Raw genomic sequence first — 18,055 nt, forward strand, 5'->3', positions numbered from 1 at the left:
TAGGCAAAACTTTGGACACAAGGCCTACTGCTTTGCCTCTCCAATTTTCTTATTTCAACAATTGCACTAAATTCTAGGTAAATTAATTTTCCCTCAAAGTGAAAGGTTCTTTTAATAATTCCTTGAATGTTCACATCATTGTCATTAATGGGTTTTGTTCTGTTCACTGTAGGATAACTTCTTTATATACTTGTCTTTTCAAGTGCTTTCTTCCCATGAATAGACATCATAGTAAGTCACTTGAGAAATCTCCTGTATGATTTTTTAAAAATATTATCAACCATTGTCTCATAATTTTCTTTCATAACTCTGACTTGGAATAACAGAAGTCCTGGTCATGAATACTAGGTCAAATTCTTTACTTGGAGCTTGAAAAAGCAGTTCGATAATAAATACAAGGCTTATTGTAGTTAAACAATAGTAAAGCATAAATATCGGTTGGGATTCTGAAGAATTACCTTTTTAAATATCTTTTGTTCTCATTCTATATTTTGAGGTTTAAACTGAGAATTCCACATAAAATATGAATAGATAAGAGTTCATGGAAAAGTTACTTCTCAAGACCAAATTCTTGACAAAATATATATTTTTAATATACAGATTTTTTAATTACCAAGAGAGGGCTTTAGAGTAATATGGTGTTTAGACCTATAAGGCGCCAATGAGTGACACACCTGAGTGAGTTAATCTCATGGCTTTTCCACTTATTAGCTGTATGACTTTGGTATCCTCATCTATAACCTGGTAAAACTAGCAGTTACTTCAAAGAGCTTTTATGAAAATTAAATGAGGTAACCTATATAAAGTGCTTAGCAGTGTCTTAAACCTATCAAGATAACTATTATTATTATTGTCTATATTTGCCTGTTACTTGGCATTGCATGGAATTTACAGGTAGGATACCAAACAGTACCCAGAATAAGAATTTAGAGACTTTTATAGGACCCAGAGAAACTATTTTCCAGGGTGACAGTACTTTCAGTTGGGGGACTCAGGTCAGAACACAACTTTTCTATGTGATTGAATATTAGTTTTGTGTCCTCCAAAAGGCTGGCTAGCCATGCAGGGCAGGTCAAACCCATATTCCCAGTTCTTAACCTAGAAAAACAAATCATCAAGTGGACTGAGAATAAATGTACAGTCCACACACCCAGATGTGTCAGAAAGCACTTTGTTTTCCTATAGGTAAAATTAATATATATGTCTAACTCCCATTCCACTGAGAGGCAGAAATTCAATTTCCATCCAAGGCAGGTTTGCATCCTAATTCTTCAATGTTTACATGGAGCTCACCCACCAGGAGTTTCTGAGGCTTGTTCAAAGAGTTGGGTGCAAGACCCAATCTCCAATTCATTTTAAATTTCTAGCATTATTGTCTTCTTTTCCTTCCTGTCCCCCATTTACCTTCCCTCAGTATGGACAGCTCTGTTTGGCCTTTGGAGTCATGGTATGTTTCCTCATAGTCTCCTTCCAATCTTTTTTTTTTCTTAATGGATAAACTATATCCTGAATCCTCAGAAATTAGATGTTCAAAATGCTTTAAGCTCAGATTTTGCAAGTAAAAAGCTATGTGTTTCATTTAGGAGGCCATGATAGAAATGTGACTGACTAGATATTTGATATTAAAGAATTTTTGTTTAATTTTTAAGTGTGATAATGGTATTGTGGTTCTATTTTCTTTAAAAAATGAGGCTCTTCCAGCTACAGCTAAAAGGATATCTTGTACAACAAAAAGACTGGAGTATAAAGAGGAAATCACAAAAAAGTCTTTATCATTTGGACATATTTACTGAATAATAGTGGGTGAAATTATATGATGTCTGGAATTGGCTTCCAAAACTTCAGGACAGAAACAGGGTGGGTAAGGGTGTAGATTAATCAGTATTGGCCCTGAGTTGATAATGGTTGAAACTAGGTGGTGTATACACAGGAGTTCATTATATTAGTCTCTCAGCTTTTGTATTTGTTTGAGAATTCCTATAATGAAAATGCTTTTAAAAGCCCTGAGTTCCAAGAGCCTGTTAAAGCAACAAGAAAACAAGCGGACTGCTTTCTTTTAGGTCATCCCTCCTTCACTGAATAATGCCTAGTTCTAACCAAGTGAGAAGAGTCACAGAGTAATACAATATTCTTGCAAGTGGGAAATCTCATTAATATATCAAAGTTTTATGCTATCACACAAACCAACCAGTCAATTCAGTCTTTGGATATGGATATATTTAATGATGAAAAATATGAATCACTGATACTTCCCTCACATTGGTTATGTATTCACCATGCTAGATGTGCAAAGCAATGCAGAAAATTGAAACTGCTGAGATACTTTGTAGGCTTGAGGAAGTTTTTGATTTTTTTTTTAATCAACCTGTTAGCAGTTTTGGTGGGGGGTTGGGGGTGGGAGGTGGGTAGAGAATATACCATGTGAATTACTTGGCACAGTTTAGCTAATGGGAAATGACTTTCTAGTTATAGCCTCCCTTGCTGAGAGTTTGTGTACATTTATCTAACCACACTCTTAGAAATGTAATGATCTAAGAAGAAGTTGGTGAGCATAAAACAGTATTAAAATAAACTGGTGGTAATGTTCACCCCAATATTGAGACAGGGACCATGGGTGTAGTCAGAGTAGATTGAGGGCCTCTGGAGAAAAACCAAGCAAGATAATCCACTGTGGGATTTGCTTTGGCCTGCTGGGGGGCTCAACTTATTTTTATGACTTTTTCCAAGTGCTGCTTTTCTTCCTCCAGCCCCAGTCAAGTGATTTGCCACCTGGACAATTTAACAAGCAAGCCCAAAACAAATAGGAAGGGTTCCATCTTGAAATAAGATTGCACAGGGGGGATCTTGCTTCCCAACTTCAAGCTCTACTACAAAGCCACAGTAATCAAGACAATTTGGTACTGGCACAAGAACAGACCCACAGACCAGTGGGACAGCATAGAGAGTCCAGATATTAACCCAAACATATATGGTCAATTAATATATGATAAAGGAGCCATGGATATATAATGGGGAAATGACAGCCTCTTCAACAGAGCTGGTGTTGGCAAAACTGGACAGCTATATGTAAGAGAATGAAACTGGATCATTGTCTTACCCCATACACAAAAGTAAACTCAAAATGGATCAAAGACCTGAATGTAAATCATGAAACCATAAAACTCTTAGAAAAAAACATAGGCAAAAATCTCTTGGACAGAAACATGAGCAACTTCTTCATGAACATATCTCCCTGGGCAAGGGAAGCAAAAGCAAAGATGAACAATTGGGACTATATCAAGCTGACAAGCTTCTGTACAACAAAGGACACCATCCATAGAACAAAAAGACACCCTACAGTATGGGAGAATATATTCATAAATGACATATCCAATAAAGGATTGACATCCAAAATATATAAAGAGCTCATGCACCTCAACAAACAAAAAACAAATAATCCAATTTAAAAAAGGACAGAGAATATGAACAGGCACTTCTCCAAAGAAGAAATTCAGATGGCCAACAGGCACATGAAAAGATGCTCCACATCGCTAATCATCAGAGAAATGCAAATTAAAACCACAATGAGATATCACCTCACACCAGTAAGGATGGCCACCACCCAAAAGACAAACAACAACAAATGTTGGTGAGGATGTGGAGAAAGGGGAACCCTCCTACACTGCTGGTGGGAGTATAAACTTGTTCAACCATTGTGGATAGCAGTATGGAGGTTCCTCAAAAAACTAAAAATAGAAATATCATTTGACCCAGGATTTTACTACTAGGAATTTACCCTAAGAATGCAGGAGCCCAGTTTGAAAAAGACATATGCACCCCTATGTTTATCACAGCACTATTTACAATAGCCAAGAAATGGAAGCAACCTAAGTGTCCATCAGTAGATGAATGGATAAAGAAGATGTGGTACTTATACACAATGGAATATTATTTAGTCATAAGAATGAAATGCTACCATTTGCAACAACATGGATGGAGCTAGAGGGTATTATGCTCAGTGAAATAAGCCAGGTGGAAAAAGACAAATATCAAATGATTTCACTCATCTGTGGAGTATAACAACAAAGAAAAAAAACTGAAGGAACAAAACAGCAGCAGACTCACAGAACCCAAGAATGGACTAATAGTTACCAAATGGAAAGGGACCGGGGAGGGTGGGTGGGAAGAGAGGGACAAGGGGGGGGGGAAGGGGCATTACAATTAGCACACATAATGTGGGGGGGGGTACTGGGAGGGCTGTACAACACAGAGAAGAAAAGTAGTGACTCTGTAGCATCTTACTATGCTGATGGACAGTGACTGTAATGGGATATGTGGTGGGGACTTGATGATGTGGGGAGTCTAGTAACCATAACGTTGTTCATGTAATTGTAGATTAATGATACCAAAATAAAAAAAGAAAAGAAAAGAAAGAAAATAAGATTAGATTTTACAACCCAATTTGTTAAAAAGTAACTTTCTTAACATACTCTTTAACAAACAGACAATAACTCAGCCCACCTTGGGAGCAAAGCAGGCAGTCTTGAGTGATATACTCCCAGACCAGGAAGCTGCTATCCTGGGAGGAAATTAGAGCAGTAAAATTCTTGTGAATAACCAGAAAGATTAATAAGAAACTTAATGTCTCTTTAAAGATAAACATTTTGGGACCACTTAGCAGGTGTACATCCTTAGCCCTTTGTCTCTCAACTGCCTATAAAACCCCTAGTCAATGCACCACCCCAGCACTCTCTTGTCCCCTTCCTGGTCTGAGCCAGGAGCTCTGTCCTTTTGCTTTATCTGTAAATAAAAGCCTCTGCCTTGCTCTCCTACCCTGAGTGTTTGGAAAGTTCATTCTTCAACTCCCGAACAAGAACCCCGGCATCAATATAAAAAATGACAAAGGCAGCTGGCTACTATGCGGAGTGTGGAATATTTAGCATTCAGTGGCTGATTTCATTTCTGATTTGTCCTCTCATGACAGAGAATTTATTCACGAAACATTTGTTGAGCACCTATGCTATGCCAGGCACTGGACATGAGAAAACAAGTAATAGACAGACTTCGACAGAAAGCCCCTAGGATGGGGGGCAGCCATGGGTAGGACATGGGCTCATCTGATAAACCGTTCAGTTTCTCCTCCCTACTTAAATGGATTAAGATCAGGGATAAGAATAATTTTGTAAAACTTTATTTAGAATTAGTTTGAATCATTTAGAAACACATAGATTTACTATCCTTAATGGCAAAGAGCAGTGAAGATGAACAGCTACTGGATGTTATAATTTAGTGCATTATTTTTCTTTAATAACTTTTAAATTCAGAGCTACGTGTAGGAGAAAAGGTGCTTTTCTTCTCAACTCATTTATTCTCCCAGCCGTTTTTTCTTTTCTTCGCTCTCTATCTACCTGCTAGAGCCACAGTGAGAATTAATTTCTAAAAGGCACTTCTGTAGGAAAGAGAAAAAAAAATGTTACAGTGGAAATAAACATTGAAACAGGCAGAGTGCCCCCTATGAAGGACACTGAAGTAGCTAATAGTTCCCCTAAGAGATTACCAGTGGAGTGTTCCTGCATGAAAGAAAGGTGGCATAAAAGATCATTGCTTCAGTTATTATTAATGGATTGCTATTCCCGTAAAGATCATCTGGGGAATGGTTTTGATTGGTCGACTGGTACCATCAAAGGTAGTTTGTTTAGCTGTGTGACTAATGCCACTGTTTTCAAGGTCTGCTCATGGTACTTCAATTAGATGGAGGCTGTGGCAGTTAGAGAAGCTTTCTTGAACTCTTTGCTGAGTTCAGAAAAGAAAAACTTTTCCATTAACTGTGAAGTTAAAAAAAAATCTTTTAATGTATTTCTTAACCAGATTAGAAACCAGAACCCTGGTAGGCTTTTGTTTAGCTATTTTCCTGAGGGTGTTCTGCTAAGGCCATGCAAAGAATGAATAATTCACATTGAAAACCTTAGCATTTTACTTAAAAGCCTTATTTTCATTTTTGGAAAATATGACAGCAAGAATTAGTACTGGCACTTCTGTTTCAATAATGATGGTGATGTTTAAATGACAACAAATACATAATTGGACTTACATGCACATTTGTGGACACAAAAATGTCATTACCTATTTTGGTGGAACATTTAACACTTACTCTATAAACTACAAAAATCAGCGTAAGTTGTTTTTATCTATAAGCAATGAATCAATGTGAGAAACCCTTGTGGCATTCATACTTTTAGAAACATATCCTTTCTTTGTTCTCTGATTTTGAAAGGATAAAATTGTTTTAAACAAGATCCTTAATGAGTCCTCCTAAAAGTTAACCCATTTTCAGAACATTCCTCAAGGTCTTTTAAAGATAAATTAGACTCCTCAAATTAGAAGATAGATTAGAGACAAACTGTAGAAAAAATAATTCTATGCTTCCCTCAGTTTGAGCTGAAATTGTCTGAATAATATAGGGTATGAGATTTAGCATTTTATGGTGAGAACAGAGAAAAGAGATTTGGAAATAAAATGTGTGAGAAGAATGGGAGGACTCCTTTTTACTACCTTGGTTATCAATCAATTTACCCATGGAAAACAAAGGATAAATAACAGTATAAAACAGTAGAGTAAAAATAACTACCTTTCTCTCAACTACTGCATAGCTTTCCATTTGAAGAGTAAGAATAAAATAAATTTAGGTATTAATAAGAAATATGGTTATGAACTCAAAGACTTCTACGAATTCCTCATCTACTCAACTCCAAAAGTGAAATCTGAATATCTTCATGCCTTCTTGAATTTTCTGATATATATAGTCACAGATACTCATATTATTACTTTTTGTCTGCCCATCTTCTGGCATTTTACTGTATGTTCTATTTGTTACCTTTAATTAAGTTTCTTTTAAGAAGATGGTGCTTAGATGTTTTCCCAGATGTTGCTAACCTTAAAAATTACATAAGCATTCAACCTGGAGTGGCCATTAAACATTGCTAGGTTTTTTACTAGAGACCATTTCAGTCCCTCTATTAGTTGGGACATATGGGTAAACTCTGAGAATTAAATACATAAAACAACTAGCTATAGATATGTTGAGATTGCCTGTCATATGTTTAGCATCTTCATAGGATGAATCTATGTTTTCTTTCTGGCAATGGCTCAATAAGAATGTGGCTGCTGCTGTGGGTTTTGTATGTTCCCTGTTCCTTCCTCAGGCTCAGGTAATTCATTCTAGTTATTTGACCAGGTTGCTCCGGGTCCTCAGTGGTTCTCTCATCAAATACAGCTCCCACTTTTCCATAGGTGGTTCAATAGAATTTGTTTTTGTCTCAGGTTCTGCCCAGGAATGCGAGCTAGCTCAAACATAATCTACATTAGACCCCTCGCATCATTCATGCCTGACAGCTGGCTTATCCCTGTCTAGTCATTTCCCTGCTTGGTCACTTTGTGCCCTAACACCCTTTTTTCTATCAAATTGAACCCCAAGAAAGATTTTAAACTCACAATATGGTCTAAATCAATTATATTGTTTAAAGGGTTCTGTCTCCCAAGCACATTTACATTTTTTACCAGCTGACGTAAGTTTTAGATGACAAAATTATTCTTTATTGGTTGAATTTAAAATTTCAAAAGACATGTTAGAAAAGTTCTTTTCAGAGGGGTGTGGGTTCAGGTAGGTCAAGGGGTCTAGTCTAGCACCTCAGAAAATACTCCCAATCTCTTACTTTGCTTATTATAAGATTAGTTCTGCTGAGGCATAACTCCCCTTCTCCAAACCATCTTTCTCTCCCCACCTTTATACTGAAGATCAGGGAAACCCCCACTAAGAAGCTTTTCTTGATCAGTCTCACCATGCTTCAGTCAGCCTGTTTAAATCTGGCACACTCTTCCACTGTTATCAGGCTGTCAAAGACCTCCCCCTTTTACAGGCCCTACCCCACATCATATCACATCAAGTGTACCAATATCCCACATTAAAAATATTTTTTTCTGTAAAAATAATTTAAAGGGATTATAATATTTTTATATCAAAAATTTTTAGTTATGCTTAACTTATTTATTTTAAGGTTGACCAGAATTTTTTGGAAATCCTTAGGTATTCTTAGAAACTTTTGTAATGAGAAGATGCACCTTTTTTTTTTAACATAATGCAGTTTATGAATGTTAAACTTCACAGGTAATGAAGAATACATTATGGTGACACTCTAATTAAGCACTTCTTAATTTACTTTTAAAGTTTTTGAATTTTGTACTAAATTTTTTTTAAGGTCTCAAACATTTTCACAGGTTCACAGAATGCTCATAGACACTCATTTTAGTAGCCTTTATGTATCAGGCAGGCTGGCAGATAGAATTAAAAAGTTGAAAATACAAAGTTCCTGCCCTTAAAGAATTCAAGATATGAGGAAGAGATTGAGTAAGTAATACTTACTCACCCGTGCCGTGTGATAAGCACCCGCATCAAAACAGCACTGGGAGCACACAGATGACTGTGTGTGACCCAGCCCAGTTCTCAGGAGAGGTGATTTTGGAGCACGGCGATGGCTGACTCCAATCATTCCTAGACTTAAGCGTGCCTAGCTTGGGATACTTCATGGAGCATTGTCTCATTGATTATTTCCACATTCTATTTTTTAACTACTACAGTCTTGAGTACTTCTTGTAGAATTCTGGAATGTCTACCTCTGATAGAATTTTCCATCCATTAGGCCACCTTCTGTTTCCAGGCACCTCCCCCATTGCAGGAGAGAGAGGACGGGAACAGCAGGCTGACCCAGTGTGACCTTCACAGAGAAGCTTCGAGGTCAGTGCTATCATGACCTCATTCTATAGGTGAAGAAATAAAAACTCAGAGAAGGGAAGTCATTTGCCTAAAGTCAGATGGGTAGTAAAATGGCAGAGCTGGGATTCAAACATCCAAACCCTTTAACCTGACTTCTGCAAATTGGAACACAAAGTGCATTCCCAAACACATGCCTGTGGCTACTATTCTCTAGGTAGCTTCTTGTGTACAATTTCTCGTTAATTCACTTGTCTGATGATGAGTGTAAAAGGACTTTTAAAAAGGAAAAGGAAACAACAACTGTCTCTCTACCCAGGAAGAGGTTAAAACATATTAGGAAATGTTAACTCAGAAGGAAAAAACATTGAGCATAAAATCACTACCCCAATTTCCCCAGCTTTTCCCACAGCTTCTTTTGTAAAGCAACAAGCATTTCCATTTTCACCCCATATTTTTGTCTACCCTAGCAAGAAATATTTTGCTTGATACATAATTTTTGATGAGGGAAGATTCATCAGAATAAAAAATGCTATAATATTTCATATACTTGAACAAATTTTAGGATGGAAGTTCAACAAAATAATAAGAGTATTCACATTATAATAGCCATTTTTAATGATTCAGTTCTAAGATTTTGTTAGAAGTTGCGAGTAGAATGTACACATTGAGTTAGTGAAAGGTACTAACAAAAATTCCTAAAGCCCTGAAGATTAGTCTTTGCTGTAAGTTAGGATAATATTCTGTTAAAAGAGTTCTGATTTTAGTATTGTGTAAGCTGTTTTCTTAATACATGTCTACCCTCTGCCTAGGTGATTTTCATGAAATAAGGCATAGATAATGTATTTAGTAACACTGAGCTGAATCATGCAAAACATAATTTGTGTGCAATTGTGGAGAGTGTAAAATAAAAGTTGTTTTAAATGTCATGGGGAAAAAAGTCCATAAAAATAAAGCATTCTAATCAGAGAAAAAATTCAAAAGCTTGTGTCATAAAGGAAAACAATTTACTTGTGCTGGTACCCTTAATAAGTGCCCCAAAGTGGTCCAGTGCTGTTACATTCTCTAATGATATTACAGTATGTGGCACATCTCATCTAATCTGTTAGTAAAATCCTAAAGTCACTTATGTCAGTCTCTAATGCAATCCAAATGAGTCTTTCCAGTAATAAGAAGCTTCACAGAATTAGTTTTCGTTTTGCAGAAAATTGCCATTGGGGCTGGCACTTTTATCTAAAAATTTCACTCGTGCATAAGCAAAAAACTCATATATTATTTGGTTACATTCCATCAGTATGAGAAATAACATTGTGAGAATTCTATGCATGCTAATGATATATAGAAATCCACCTGCTTTCAGATAAAATGAGTTTAATTTTCTGTTGCCCACTGCCTGGTTGGCCTTTCATAAATTACTTATGCACAGCTATTATTAAAATAGAGGGAAAGCAAATTAGAAAGTCCTCCTATCTCTCCACTGGATTTAGCCAAGGCAGGGCTGTGACAGCTAGAGTCAGCGTTTTTGAAAAAATTCTGCTCTCTTGAAAAATTTTGCATCTCTATACAATTCTATACCACTGTTGTAAACGTTCTGACCTGCCTTCTTACCAAATTAACCTAAATCCTTTCTATTTTTCAACATTAATGGAATCCTCTAGAGTCCTGCTGATATATATTAAAATATATTTATTGGTTAATTTGAATTCCAGCATTTTGTACCTCATTTCCAGCACTCCTGTTATATCTGAACAGCTTTGAGCTTTAGCATTAAAAACTTACAAATTAAGATACATACAGTACATCTTACAATTATCAGATCAAAGCAACTTTTATTGGCATAGAGAACGGCAAATTTAACTTTCCAATAAAACAGAAAGTGAAGGCTGTCATGCGAAAGAGTTAACTGGATTTCAAAGGGTCTTCTCTAGCTGATGGGTGTTTTTATTGGTCAATGAATACTTGACCTCTTGGTTTTAAGGACAAGTTTTTATTTTTGAGAAAAGTGAGAAGTTTTTATTTCAAGGGTTTTGAAGGTCAAAGTTCCCAATCCCTTGAGACTAATTTTTGTTAATCATTTTAGTTCAGTTATGATTACAAGTTTCTAGGATGTACCAAGTGATCATGCCTTTGAAACTTTGATACCCATTGACGAGGTTCTCCCCTTTCAATGTCATGGATTTAGGAGAGCTATCAAAGCACGACTGTGGAAAGCCTCTTCAACTGCCATTCATATGGAAAGAGATAATATAAAGAAGACTTCCAAGCCATTTCATAAAATTTCAATATTAAACAGACCATGTTTTAAGACAATTGTATCCTGTGTTGGGGAGAATGGTTATATTACTCAAGTTGCATTTTAACCTGATTTTGGAAAATAAAACATGCTCATCAGTTTCTGTCGTTAAGGTCTTCTACACAGTATTTTGAAATAAGCTTTGTACTTAACAAAATGGAATTTTAAAAAGAGAATCTTGATAGTGTAAGTCGCTAATACAAAATAAATAGATAAAATTACAAATGTGTATTTGTGGTTTGTGTGGTGGGAGTACATCTTAGGAAAGTATGGCAGAATGGGGAAGGGAGACATATACCTTCTTTTTTTTTTCCCCATTTCTGTCCAGAATCCAAACTATCCATTTTTCTTCCTCATTGGGAGAAATCTTTCAAAGGTAACACATGTACTTACACTGATAGTCAAAAAGACTATTAAGCAAACAAAATCTAGCAACACAAATAAAAGGCATACAAATGATTCTGAAAATATGCTGCTCTAAGATACCAGAGAAAAATATCATTTTCAGGTCCATCTACAACAAGTTTCAAGGTCATCTCTCCTCTTGGCCAAGTTAAAGGCAAAGTGTTTGTTCTTTTGCAGAACAGATGGAAAATACTATTTATGCACACAGCATTATTAATTCTAAAATTCAGTGTGTAATTATATGGTTTTTAATACCTTTAAAAAAATCTAGTCTGAAACTTTCAAGATGAAATTCACTGGCAATAGAGTTTTGTCAAATGTCTCAAAAAGACAGAAAACAAGTTTTAGATCAGTCAACTACTTGAACCAAGATACATTAATCCTCTGTTTATAAAATACTTAACTAGCTGAAGCTTCTTAGATTGTTTTTACCTTGGCAATGGTGGTTCAAGCCAAGAAGTGCCACTGAAGACAAATAATCAGCGTGTCATTACTCCCCAGGTGGCTGCATAAAGTCTAGCACCTGCACAGAAAGAGAAACATCTATTCCTTTAGATGGTTTAAGGAATTATCATGGTTAGTAAGCATTGTGTAAACACAGCTACCTATCAGTTCTAAAAGCTAGCAAGAAACTTAAGTCTAAACTGAAAATAGAAAATGAATTAAATTACCAGAATAATTAAGGCAAAAAACCAAAATAAAGTTGTTGTTTTTTTAAGAAATAAACCAGTCAAATGCTATTCCTCAAAAACTTTGGCTTGCTTTTCCTGTCAGACTGTTTGTTTTGGATTAATTCATCATTTGATTGATCAGTTGTTTCTCTGTAAATTGCTTGAAAGGCGGTATGAACGGAGTTGTGAAACCTAGGAACTTCTGAAACTAACAGACTTAGATTTGAAATTTAGCTATGGCATCACTTAATTTTGCTAATCTGGCTAGTTACATAACCTTGCTTGAGCCTCAGTTTCCTCATTTATAAAAACTGGATGATATCTTACCTATGGTTTATTGGAAGGATTGAATAAGATCATGTATGAAAATGATTTACTTATGAGTATGTAGGTGCTCAATGAACATTAAGCTTTCTTAGGACATTTATCAGCTGTAGGTGTGTAAGACTTTTTAAAATGTGCTTCAGATGTTATACATTTTTTGTAGAGTTACAGGTATGATTTCCATACATAACTTCTCTTTAGTCAATTGTAGGTATCTAAAAATATGTTTCTGTTGTTGTAGTTTAGATTTAGTATATGTTTTTGTAGTGCGTTGGCATGATCTCGTATATAATACCTCAAAATGAAACAATAAAATGATCTTATTTCTTAAGATCAGACAGGGACTTTGAAAATACAAAAGATTCGATACATTCTTAAGAAAATATTTGAGATGCTAATTGTAGAATATTTGGGAATTATGGAACAATATAAATTGAAAAATAAAAGTCTCCTTTCTATCTTTCAAAGACATTTGAATATGTTATCTTTTCAGCTTATTTCTATTCATTTTTTTATAAAATTGATATATTTGCTAAGTTTTTTTATTTTTGTAAATTAAGATGTCATTGGTATATAATCATAAGAATGTTTCACATGAGCAACATTGTGGTTTCAATATTCACCATATTATCAAGTCCCCCACCCGCAACCCCATTGTAGTCACTGTCCATCAGCCTAGTAAGATACTATAGAGTCACTACTTGTCTTCTCTGTTACTGCCTTCCACATGACCTATCTTTACTGTGACTGTATTGCTAAGATTTGATACACATATTACTTAATAACTTTTGAATATTTCCTCATGATTTACACAGTTTTATAAGCACAATTTTTAATGGTTATAAAATATTCAGTTGAATGATCTTACACTAATTTATCAAACCATTTACTATTTTTGGATGATTAGGTTGTTTCTAATTTAGGGTTAATATATAAATTTATTTAATTAACACAAGTTCTTGTCTGTAGTTCTTGTTATCTTCTTACATAAGATAGTTGTCAAAATATTGTTGAGGTATTTAAGATTGAATGCCAATCTCCAGGAAAACTGTAGCTCCTTGTACTCTCACAAGTAAAATGAGAGCATACCCTGCTCAAATCCCTTTGCATAAACTGAGCACATTAGTTTTCAAAACTTCTGTGAATTCAGTTTTTGAACATTTAAATTTCGATGAGTACTATGGTTACACTATAAACCTCATCAGCACTGGATATTATCAACAATACAAGGTACTCTTTGCTTTGACTGGGTTTATTTTTTAAATGAAAGATACATTTGTTTTTAGTGGGACATTTTTATTGTTAGTAGGTTTGAACATTTTTTTCTATGTTTACTGGAATTTAAATTGTCTTTGGTGATCATCTTTTCTCATCCTTTTATCATTTATCTATTGATATGTTCTTTTTCTTATTGACTTCTAAGAACTATTTATATATTAAAATATACACCCTTTATCATTTTGCATTTATTATGATTTTAAATTCACATAATTTTACATTTCAGCAGTGAAAATGAATCCTTTCCTTTATTTATATTATAAACCTCAATACTTTGTCAATACTACCTCCAAATATTTCATTCCTAGAGAGTAGAAAAATTATTGCTTGAAATTAGTTCTCTTTTTATTTCTTAGATTTTATACAAATAATCTGCAATTTACTTTAAATGTCCTTTTGTTTGTTTTGTATTGAAATATAATTGATATACAGTATTTATTAGTTTCAGGTGTACAACATTAATTTTGACAATACCTTATGAAATTCTCACCACGGTAAGGGTGTTACCATGTGTCAACATACAAGTTATTAGAATATTATTGACTATATTCCCTATTCTGTACTTGAAATTTGTTTTTATTTTTATGAAAAGGTAAGGTGTTAGTTTTATTTTTTCCATATAGTAGGCTTGTTTTTTCCAACCTCTTGTATTGGATAAGTCTAATGGATTTATGACACTTTCTGACTTTTCAGTTATCTATTAAATCTATTTATCTGTAGGTGTTTTTTTTCCTAATATTGTGCTCTTTTATACAATACAAGTCCTAGCGATTTTACCACTATTTTGGCAATAATAAAATAATAATAATTATAATAATGATAATTATGAGGACAAGAATTGTCACTTCAATTCAGTCAATGACTCATTTGCTAGGGAACCTTGCATAAGCTGCTAACCCCACTTGGGGCAAGCAAAGTGGGAAGCATCTGTATAATAGAGAGAATAACATCTAGTAGACGTTATGTCCAACTCCTCAATAGGCATTCCACTCAACTCTTTAGTGGCTAATTATATGATCTTACCATGTTCAACAGAGATTGGTTTAGATAAGGTCCTGTCTAAGCCAATTTAGGCCAATAAAACTTGAGAAAAGTCTTTCTCAAGGTCCTGGGAAGGAAGCTTCCTGCATTCTAACAGATGCATAGGAGTAGTTTCCGACTGTCTATCTCCCTCTGACACACACACACATTTCCCTTACACATGAGCAATGAATTTCATTTCCCTGTTTACTACTGACAATTATCTTGATATTATGAAGACTAAACCTGACTCAAAGAGAATGGAAATGTTGAGAAAACGAAATAGAGCCTGGAGCCTTTATATCCCTTTGTCTGGAGCCCACACTACCTCTGGAAGGTTACTGTTCCTTGCAACTGAAAGCATCCTGATTGAAACATATTACCTCTTCCAAGTTTAGTGTAATAAGAAATTGAAGCACACTTCCAGAGTGCTTTAGAATATTGCCAGGAAGTGGCAGTATGTAGTTGTCATCATTAAGATAGGTATGAAAACATTGCTGTCATTATGCATAAATTTGTTGATAATACAGCTCTATTAGCAAAAAAATGTATGAGCATACAGCTTTAATGCATTTACTTATTAGATGCATTACTGTACATATATATGTGATATATAGATTATAATATATATTGGATATATGTAACATTGCATATTATTATGTACATTATAAAAATTCACAAAAATGAGGAACTAGGAGATGAAGATACCTAATTTAAAAATAATTTTATTTTGTTCACTTATTTATGCTACAGAAAACCCTTTTCCCCCCACTAACTGCATCATCATTATTAAATTTACTTATTTTATAAGAATATCTGCTGGGCAAAAATTCTTAATCATTATCTAAGTTGGTCACAGGGATGGCAGTATAGCATGGAGACTATAGCCAATGATTCTCTAACATCTTCCTGTGCTGACAAATAGTAACCGCACTAGTGGGGGTGAGGATTTAATAATATGGGTGACTGTTGAACCACTGTGTTGTATACTTGAAACCAATATAAGACTGTATATCAGTGATACTTCAATAAAAAAAAGTCTGCTGGATAACAAACTCCCCATTGCTAAACACTTATCATTTCAGAAAAGGTCAACAAATCTTGAGCAATCGTCTTTTTTAAAATGTCACAACTTTACTTTAAGTTCAACCACTCTTCTAAGTACTTTTTTGAAGAAACTACTAGCAAACATCTATAATGTACCAGGCTTTTCATGCTCACTCCCACTCTAACTTCAGGTATTGTAAAGATTCTATAAAGCAAAATCTGTACGTACATTTAGCCTCACACATAAACTACAATAGGCTATAGCATGCTGAAAGCTTGCAGGTGAATTAGGGCTTTTCAGTTGACTCTCTGCATTGCTAAAATCACACACTTCTCCAGCCAAACTGACAAACCTTTTATGTCAGGTTGACTGATTGAAGGTGTCAGTGTCAATTGTATACTAATACTGATAGAATTTATTTTTAATTCTTTCTTAAGAGAAAGATAAAGATAAATACAAACAGTATTTCTTCCTGTATGATTGTCTTATGTCTTTCATAACCTCTTGGCCTACAAGTGCCCTGAATTAGGATCTATTGGTTAGATATCAATTGTGAGATGCTAAAAAAAAAAATTAACAAAGCCTAATACAAATCTAATTTTTTTTCCTTCAGAAACAGCCATCATGAGATAACATACCAAAACAATTGGAAACAAATCCCCAGCAAGACTATTCCAGTTCTTACACTGCTGTGAATGCAGTGGCTCTGGTTATTCTAGCCACAGCATTGATTACAAACATTATAATCATGGTCACAAGCACAAAACAAGAGTAATTGGGACTAACATGGAAACTGAGAAAAAGCAATGTGAAAGCAATGAGATCACTTCTGGTAGTTCAGGGATAGAACTAGGAATTTATCATGAATTATCCAAATGCTCTCCACATCAATGGAGAGTCAATAATGTTATCATGCATCTGTAGAAAAATGCAGTAGTCTTAAAATAAGGTAAAAATATAGTTACATATGGGTACTCTGGACTCCTAGTGAGTGAGTTGTACTATAGAGCCAAACTGTACTGCCTCCTAAGGACTAACCCCTCAACAATCAACCGTTTTCTTATATTTTAATTTCTTTAGTGTAAGTTTCAATCATCTACATACTAACCTAGCAAACATTTCCAAGAATCTTCTGTAAATGTTATAGAGGGCTCTTCCAGAGCATAAGGACCATTTGCCACATCCTTGAACAGCTCTTTTTGAATTCTTGCTTTGATTTTTATAATGTTCTTACATATTTATTTTTCTTCTATTTTGTCACTTCTTGTTAATATACTAAGTTCTGCTGGTAAGAAATATCCTTTTACAGCTTTTCTCTCACTTCCTAATTTGCCAAAACTGATTTGAAGCATCAATTAGGAAGCAAAAGAAGGGCTGTGGAAGCATATTTCTTACCAGCAGACCTTAGTATATTAGGCATTTTCTGCTTTTGACTTGATAGCAGTGGATTCCTTCAAACCTGTTGCTTCTGTTGATGGTTAAGACTTAACTCACAAAAGATAATTGTAACGTATTTCCTGTTACCCCAATTTCTTAAATGATTTCTTTTTTCTCAGAATATGGGATTTTGAAAAACATAAACATCCTAAGAACAGCTGGAAGGACTCTTGCCCTGAACACTAGTGACACCCTCCTGAATTCTTATAATTCCTTTAATCTAAGACCAAATTACAAAGTATTAATTGACTGTAAATTTTTTCTTTCTGACTTTTGGAAATTCAGAGTCATTGCCCAAATTTTTGGCTGAAGTAAAGAAGGAAATAAATGAATGAAATATTAAATAAAATAAAATATTTATTGTTTGTCTCACAATAACTCAGATTATTGGCTATTTACCAAGGTTAGAATTGACAGTGTCCACTTCATATCTGAAGTACATTTTATAGTAAATTTTTTTGCAACTTTGTATTTAAGATCTTTCTTTCCTTTGAGAAGTTACAGGAAGTTATCAGTCACACAGGGTAAAGTCCAATACTACTACTTTCTGTGCTTTGTATCTAGAATTTCCAAAGCATTCTCCCCATCCCTTATTTTTTTTCATTCCCAGAACAATCCTGAGAGCTAAATGGAGCAGGTATTATAGTTATTTTACAGATGAGAAAACCAAGCCACATTAAGATTGCAATTAAGGGGTTGACCCAGTCACATAGTTGTCTTGTAACTGGAAGCCTGGAATGTGAATGCTGCTCCTATTCCATGTTTTTTGCCCTTCAGCATGCTGCCTGAGGGTACAGTTCATAGAACTCCTAATGTGAAAGTAGATGCTTAGT

Source organism: Manis javanica, chromosome 3, assembly GCF_040802235.1.
Source record: "Manis javanica isolate MJ-LG chromosome 3, MJ_LKY, whole genome shotgun sequence".
NCBI lineage: Eukaryota > Metazoa > Chordata > Mammalia > Pholidota > Manidae > Manis > Manis javanica.